This window comes from Athene noctua, chromosome 2 (assembly GCF_965140245.1).
Source record: "Athene noctua chromosome 2, bAthNoc1.hap1.1, whole genome shotgun sequence".
Taxonomy (NCBI): domain Eukaryota; kingdom Metazoa; phylum Chordata; class Aves; order Strigiformes; family Strigidae; genus Athene; species Athene noctua.
Window position 1 is genome coordinate 15,497,214 of NC_134038.1, and position 8,004 is coordinate 15,505,217.

Genomic DNA, 8,004 nt, shown 5'->3' on the forward strand with positions numbered 1-8,004 from the left:
TTCTGTCCTGCACATTATCCAGGATATTTATTTAACACTGACAGCTGTTTATTCCAATTTATCTCTTATCTGTGAGAAGTTTAGCAGTGTTTGCCATGGAAAATTTCAGCAATATATGGGAATATCTCTTTTGTAATTTTTTTTTCTTTCGGCACTGACTCTTCATGCCCAGATTTTCACTTACTCAAGAGACAAAAAACGCTGTTACTGTATCCAAGTGCGTACTAATTAGTTATAGGATACTTGTGGCTCGCTTTGTTATGGAAGAGTAATGCAGACTCTATATAACATGTAGAGAGACTTTTCCACAAACACTTTTCTCCAAGGAGACTGTTAGTGACAATGGATGATCTGCCAGTCTGCTGTGGGTGGAAATCACTGGTAGGGTTTCACACCTTTTGGATTCCATGTACCCACAGTCCCCAGAGTAGCAAATGCAAAGTTGATGTTATCAATGGGTGTTTGAGCCAGGATCCCACAAATTATGGTTTTATGCTTACAGATTGCTCCACAATGGTTTCTCCAAGCCCAGATTATGTTGGTAGACACTGCACAGAATGACAGACTTCAAGATTGAAGCCACAGTGCATGATGAGATTGAATGACTGCAGTACTTCCTCCTGTACCATCTTTCCCTGTACTGAGAGAGGCCATTTATCAGGACAGTGGTGTAGCATAGGTCCCAGCAGAACATCATCTTTGGGTTGTCCAGGAACTTGCTGCTGGTTCAAATCCACATGAAGTGGCTGTCAGCTTTTCAGCTGGGTGCTGGGACTCTGAAACCAGGTGAAGGAGGCCTTATGGATGGAGGTAGAGGTACCATGCAAAACCCCTATATATTTTCTTGGAAGGAACTGTGACAGATATCCATGCGAGTGCAGTACCTTCCTAAAAAACCCTCTAGCTTTCTCTTACAGAGAGCACAGTAACCAGGGAGAGCAGACCATTCGAGGTAGCCTGGCAGAAAAGAAAGGGGAGATGAGTATTTGTAATCTTTCCAGGAATTTCATTAACTTCTGGTTTCTCACACAAGAAGGAGACAGCTACTCGAAAAGCTCAACTATGCTTTGAAACTGCCTAGTGTGTCAGAGCATGTGTTTGCTTTCCATTCTAGACAAAAAATGTATTTCCTATGATAATAGCTTCTGAGATGCTTTCCTCATTATTTAAGAGAATATTCACTCCTTAGCCCTACAACATGCCTTTTGGTAGACAGAATAAGTAGGAGCACTGATGTAAAACTGAATACCTTTTTTTAAAGGCTGAAGGAAGGCTTTGATTTCAAGTTTTCATCTGGGATGAAATGTTGGCTGAAATCCCAAGAGGGATCAAGACACTTCTCTCCCTCTTTCTGGCCTGGTCACAGACTGTCCCACTTCTCAAAACACTTTTTGTTTTTGTTAAACTGTATACAGTGCTTTTCAGAAATAAATAGTAGTCTGTGTCCTAAAGAAGTCATCTAACTAACATCCTCAAATGTGGCCTTGATAACGGATACATCATGGCTAGAGGGCGAGGAAAGAGAAAGCTGGGATTATGGATGGATAGAGTCGTACCAGGAATAAACTTGTTCCTCTGTGATTTGCGTTGGCACTGTGCCTCTGACTTGTACACTGTAAATCTGTTTTATTTATCTTTTTCTTCTTTTCACTTTCCATTTTGTGAGCAGAAGGTCAATGTAAGAGCAAGAATAGAGAGCGTAGGAGTGGGAAGCTAGTGTACTTAGCTTTGGAGGAGGCATTTTGGGAAATGTTGCCAAACTGATGTGAATGATGCTATCTGTTCCACAGTACTGAGAGACTTACAGTGACTTCTTTGTTATTTATTAGGGATAAAGAGGGGTAAGTGTAAGTGAGAGAGGAAACCATTTGTTTAACCACTTCAGTCACTGACCAGGACTAAGCAGGGAACATTTTTCTGATGCTACTATTGCTGTGATCATTTAAAAATGTTCTCATTGCACATTAGAAAAGTAATCAAGACCCTACTTTTTTTTTCCCCTCCTTGACAGTCACAAACCCCTAAACACACAGTGAGAAATGAAGTTTAATATTTCCAGGAACTCTGTAATGAAGGCACTTACTTAAAAGGTAGGAGATCCAGATTCAAATTCTTTCTCTGCCTAATTCAAACCAGTGTTTGCACTAGAGCCTTAAGGTTATATTGCATTATTACAAGGCTGTTTGCTAATCAGTTATGTCTTCCCATATGCTGGACCAGAAATCCTGTCCCAGAGCTAGGAAATCTGCCTTAACAGGCATTACATCAAACCCAATATACTAGCACAAAAAGCTTGGGTTTTGGCAAATGGTTATTTATCAAAGTAGTTTCATTGAAAAATATTCAAGCAGCTTCATTGCTGATGGAAATTTAATGAAGCATATTGCCTATTGTGCATGTTAATTCTCACTGAATCAGGCTTAGAGAAATGTCTTTAGGAAAGAAAAACAAACTAGGCAGTGTTGTCCAGGCATAAAAGACATAAAGCAAACATTGCCTTGGGTGTGAATATTTTACAAGGAAACCCTGAGAAGACACAAAAGAAAATCCTGAAAGATTCTGTTCCTTTGAGATGAGAGTAGTCACGTAACCTTTGTGCAGTGCATTGCCTCCTTGGAGTCCAAGCACTTCCTTGGTAATTTGTATTGCCTTCACTTACTTATTCTTCAGATGTTAGTAGTTAAATGTCAATAGACTATAAGGAGTACAGACAACATCCCGAAATAGTGTTCATCAACAGGTGGCCAGATCTACAAACGATTTTAATAATTCATAGAGTCCCAGATCCTGTGGCTGGACTCCGGGTTAATACATCCTGCTTAGAACCATGGGCTGATTCAGACAGAAGTGCTGAGAGTCCACTGGCATCCTTTCTAACCCAAATTTAGTATTAAGGAGAACTTTCTTCTTCTGTACTTTACTGTACTGAATAAATCTGGGGGCATCTGAAGTGAAAGAAAAATAAAATACAATATTTCTCTGCTTTAGGATCCTATATGGTTTCAGTTCTAGTATCAGAGGTCATGATGATTTGGAGTGTTTCAGCCTGTCATACCAGATACATCAATCGTGGTGGCAAAGCTTAGAGAGAATGGAAGAGGAAAAGCAGAAACATGTGGTTTACCAAGTGTAGGGAGGAAAGTAATCCTTAGAGCTATTTTGTAAAGCATCATTTTTGGTTTTGACACCACGCAATGACTACTTGAGCCTGTAAACACAGTCTGCACCAGTTGTTGTTCCTCTGAGTAAGATATAAACAATGACTAGACCTTGATATGCCTGCGAATAACTGACAAAAAGAACCAAACTAAGGACAAAATTCTTTAAAATCTCCTTGCTAAAAGTAAAAGAAAACAGTAAAAGAAAAAGAAAAAAAGAAAAAAAAAAGTAAAAGTAAACAGAACTTGTAGGAATCTAATGATTTTAGGTAATTCTTGTTGGATATTTGAGGGGCTTCGTCAGCCTCAGCAGTGTAGAAATATACGTCCCCCTATCAGTTATGATCTCCCTGGTTTGCTGCTATCGAATTTGACTCCCTGTTGAGTTGGGTACCTTGGGGGATGGGCAGGAGTGTGTTCTGACACAAGAATGGTGCTCTAGGAGAGCCTTAGGTCTACTTTAGAGCTTACAAACCCTTCTTGGGATACTCTAACGTCTCCTTTCCCACTCATCTCCCACGGCTTTTAGCCCTTAAACAGAAAAGCTGACCCGGATTCCAGCTGGAAGTGCCTACTGTGAGGCAGGAGGGATTTGGAGACAGCTGGTGCCCACAGAGCAGAATGGCTGGTCAGCACTTAACTCTCAGAAGGAGCTTGGATTGCAGACCACAGGTTCAGAGAGATGCTGGATGCTTTATGAGGTGCAGTACTGAACCATGTACTCCGTTTTATAAATAGACCTCAACAGTGTGTAACTTGGGCTCACTAAGGTAGCACTGCATTACAACTTTACATTTCTTACTTTTTCACTTCAAAAGAATTTACTGGCTCACAGTGAATGTGTTACAGGCAATTTTAGTTGTGAACACTTTCATTGAGAATACTTCTCTGAGAGTTAGCCTGCAGGCTTTCAGTTCTACTGAAGATGACTTTGACTTTACTCGTGTGGCATCATCAGCCCTCCTGAGAGGCCTGACAGATACTTAGTGCTATTGTTTTCCATGCAAACACTTGGAGAAGCTGCCCAAAAAGTAAGGCATTCATATATGCATTCAGAGATGTGATAGAAAGTGTGGTCTGTAATTGTGTTTATCTAAGTGCAGCCTCTTCCTCTGTCAGAACAGATTTTTGCAAACAAGAGGGCGGTGATTCAGTTCCAGGGGAAGACTGACAAAATAAACCCCAGCATCTGCTGACCTGTTGCAGTGCTGAACAGTGTCCTACCCTGGGAAAATATTTCCTGCTTCATTTTCATAAATATTTATGTAATTCCTTCTGGGAAACATGTCTTCTTCAGAAAACTGAACATGCTGCTCCCTGACACAAATTCAACTGTTTGTTTACACATGAGAAATTATGGGCATGTACCCAGCCTCAGATTTTTACATTCTTATCTCAGGCATTCTGTCTTTTAGAGTTCTCCTTCAGTCTCCTCCTAGAGATCATGTTATGTCTTGAGCCCCTTAGTTCTGGCTCTGGAATTGGAACATCCCTGATGCTCTATGGAGAGTTGTTATTTTGGGCTGCAGAAATAGGGACCAAATGTAATGTTCTGCCTGGAATCACATTTCTGTCCTGCCCAGTTATGCCCTTCCCATTCTGGTTTGAGGCTCCTCTCTTAAAAAAAAAAAAAAAAAATTAAAAAAAAAGATCATGTAAGCAATTAAACAGGATTGCATGGCTAATGAAAACATTTATATTTAGAAACAGACCTAAACACACTGCTGTGAACTGAAATAGAACTGGTGCACAGTCTTTTAAGTTTGCTTTCTAAGTTTATAGTAGGGATCAGTGGCAAAATTGTGTACAAGTTGCCCCAAGAGAACAGCTATACTCCCCACCAGGACAAACCAAAAAGGCTGATCCTTTAACATTTTTTCAAGAGAACAGAAAAGTCACTGACCTTGAAGTACAGACTGACAGAGCCTTGTACGATGCCTTGTACTGGTGCAAAGCTGGGCTGTGCTTGCCAACACACTCACAACCCTTCCATGAAGTGTGGGGTGTGGGGTACTCCAGAGAAAGCTGTATGATGGGTGGAAGACACTGTCACAAGAGATGACAGATGCTAGCCTTATGCCCAGGATAAAACATGCAACTGAGGAAGTGGTACCTGGATGATGTACATTTTATATGAAACCTGTTTACTGTGCAGAGCAATGACAAAACTTCAAAACACAAGCTCTTGTCAGTCCTACAGGACCTTAGACTCCTGGTCCTGGCATTCAGCTGCTGTGCCTTGCATTACCCATTTGACCTTCTTGTTGCAACACACATATTTATAGATTATATAGATTTATAATTACTTAGTTTCTCTTTTTTTTCTTCTTTTTCAGTTCAAACTCTTGCTGCACACTTTCCAAACAGAGACAGAGACAAACAGCTTTTAGCACTTTCTTCAGCACTTTGCAAAAGAAACCCCAGCGAACCAGGAGACAGGTACCTGCCCTGGAAGATTTATGAGTTCTTCCAGCGAAAACGGAAGGCAAGGGTGTGAGGAGGGTGAGAGAGAGTGAAACACAATGAACAAGGAAAGATCCACAGGAAACCAGAGAAAGTTTGAAGACCTCCCTCCTAGCCCATAGGTATGTGATACATAGTCTAAAACAGGCATTCCAGAGTTGTTTTTTTGTTTTGTTTTGTTTTTTTTCTGTGTTGTTGAACACCATCAGTGGTGACAGTGGCTGCTCACTGCTTCAAAGGGGCATTTGTTGCTCTTAGAGCTCCTGGCTTTGGTCACTGACTGAACCCCGCTACCAAACATGTCTCGAGACATCTGCCCTGCTCAGTGAACTCTATCTTACCTCCTGAGTTGCTTCCCTGGTGTTTGGGGACGCACAGTGTTGTGTAATGTGTATCGTAACATTGGTTTCATGCCTGTGTGGGTGTCTCACTGGCAAGAAAAAGAAAGTTTTGAACCTCATTCTCCCACCTTCCTAGTTACTGTCTGCCAGACTGTTTGCTAGTGAAGGGGAGGGAGGGTGATGGTGGCAGCATATTTTCTGCTTGACAGCCTTACAAAACCAAAGGAAAAAAGCCCCTTCATTCAGTCCATACTCTGATCATCCAGCTGTTTATTTTGGGTTTTTTTAATCTAGTAATAAATTAGACTTTACAATTTCAAGTTCTGTGTAATGAAGAAAGACTAAAAAATGAAGGGGTTTTCTGCTCAATTCTGATTATTGTGAGTACCTCTGGAGCTTCTAACCTGTGATTTGAAAACTGCAAGGCTGTATTCCAGTCCCCACTGCATATGCATGTCTCTGAATTGTGGATACTTGCTTAAGTATACAGTGTGGTGTCATTATGGCTGGGTTTTAGTTTAACAGTAGTTTAACATATAAAGTACAGCACTAACACAGACTGGATAAAAGGACTGCTGTGACTTCTACCATTTGGAGGAATTCACAGCACTTGGAACTACTACTGAACCACCCCTGGCAAGGAAAAAATTGAGCTACTGGGCTTATAAAAAGATTTCTGAATAGTAAGTACTTTGCCATTGATGGGAATGGTTGGGAACCACTGAGTTCAGCATTCTTCCCCAAGGCAGGATTCCCCCAAACTTCAAGTCTTTATCTCATCCCCACAGAGGAAGTGACACTTGCTTGGGTGGTTTGCTTTTTAATCTACCTGCTCTCTGGCTGCAGCAGTATAAATATAGGTATAGAAGAAAGGGTCATAAATCAGCACAGTATTTCTCATCACCAAAAACTGGTGCGTGGTTTTGTTTAATGTGTGGGCTTTTACAACAGTGTCCAAAAGAATTTATGGATTTCAAAGTAATATTAAATCAGTTCCAAGGACAGCATCAGTCTATGTCCAACACTGTCAGTAAAACATTATGTAGCACTGTCATTTCCCCAAGGGCTTTGGAGATTCCAACTTTATTATAGGATTCACAGTCACTTTCAGTCTAAGGGACAGGAAATTGCCCCAATCTGCTGGATGCTTGCAGTTTGGCTAGAGCAGCATGTGCTGGGAGGAAACTAGCTACTGGCAGGTTTTTGTCCTGTGCTGTGGTAAAGAGATCTTACGCCTTGGGCCATAATCCTCCAGAGCCGTTAAGAATAAATGTGAACTTGTGAGCAGCTGGGTTAATGGTAAGAGATTACTTCTAATATTAACTGGTCCTTGGCTTTATAGCGCAGAAGAGATTTGCCATGCAAAGCATCCACAGTGCTGCATCACTGTGCAGATGTTTTCTTTTCAAAGACCAGTGACCTAATCAAAAGAATAAGGACTATGCAAAGAGCAGGCAGAGACTGAATGTACAACCCATCATTAAGAAATCTCCAATTGCTCTTCTCCTTCCTCTCCTCCCTCTTTTCTTGTGCAATATATGTCCTGATCCCTTAGTGACAAAAATGATGTCACACATTGGAGTAGGCTGTTTGACTGATCTCGGAGGTGATTCCAGCTTCACGCTGTCAATGCAGTCCATTAACTCTTGAATCTGTGCAGAGGCTCCAGCCATGCTGTTGCATCCGCATTCCTGGGCTTGGATTCGTGCCCTTCTTGCCCACAGTCAGCACATGCGCATGATCGCTTGGCTGCCCCCCCCATACCCATTCAGTAGGATGGCACAGTGCCAGCTCACAGAGGTGGGAAGCCACTTTCACAAGGGTAAAGACGAGCACTGGAAGTGGATTTAGACTGGCATCCAACTCAATGCTGCCTATGCCAGTTCCCCAGGTGGAACTGGCCTCTTTTCAATGATAACTTTTCTAAAAGAAAATTTCTGGACTTAATTGATCTGAAAGTGAATTATGGCCTGTTTACACTAGGAGGAGATTCACAGACAGCACGTGTTTTCCTTTAAGGAGGATCTGTGGCAGGGAGTGAG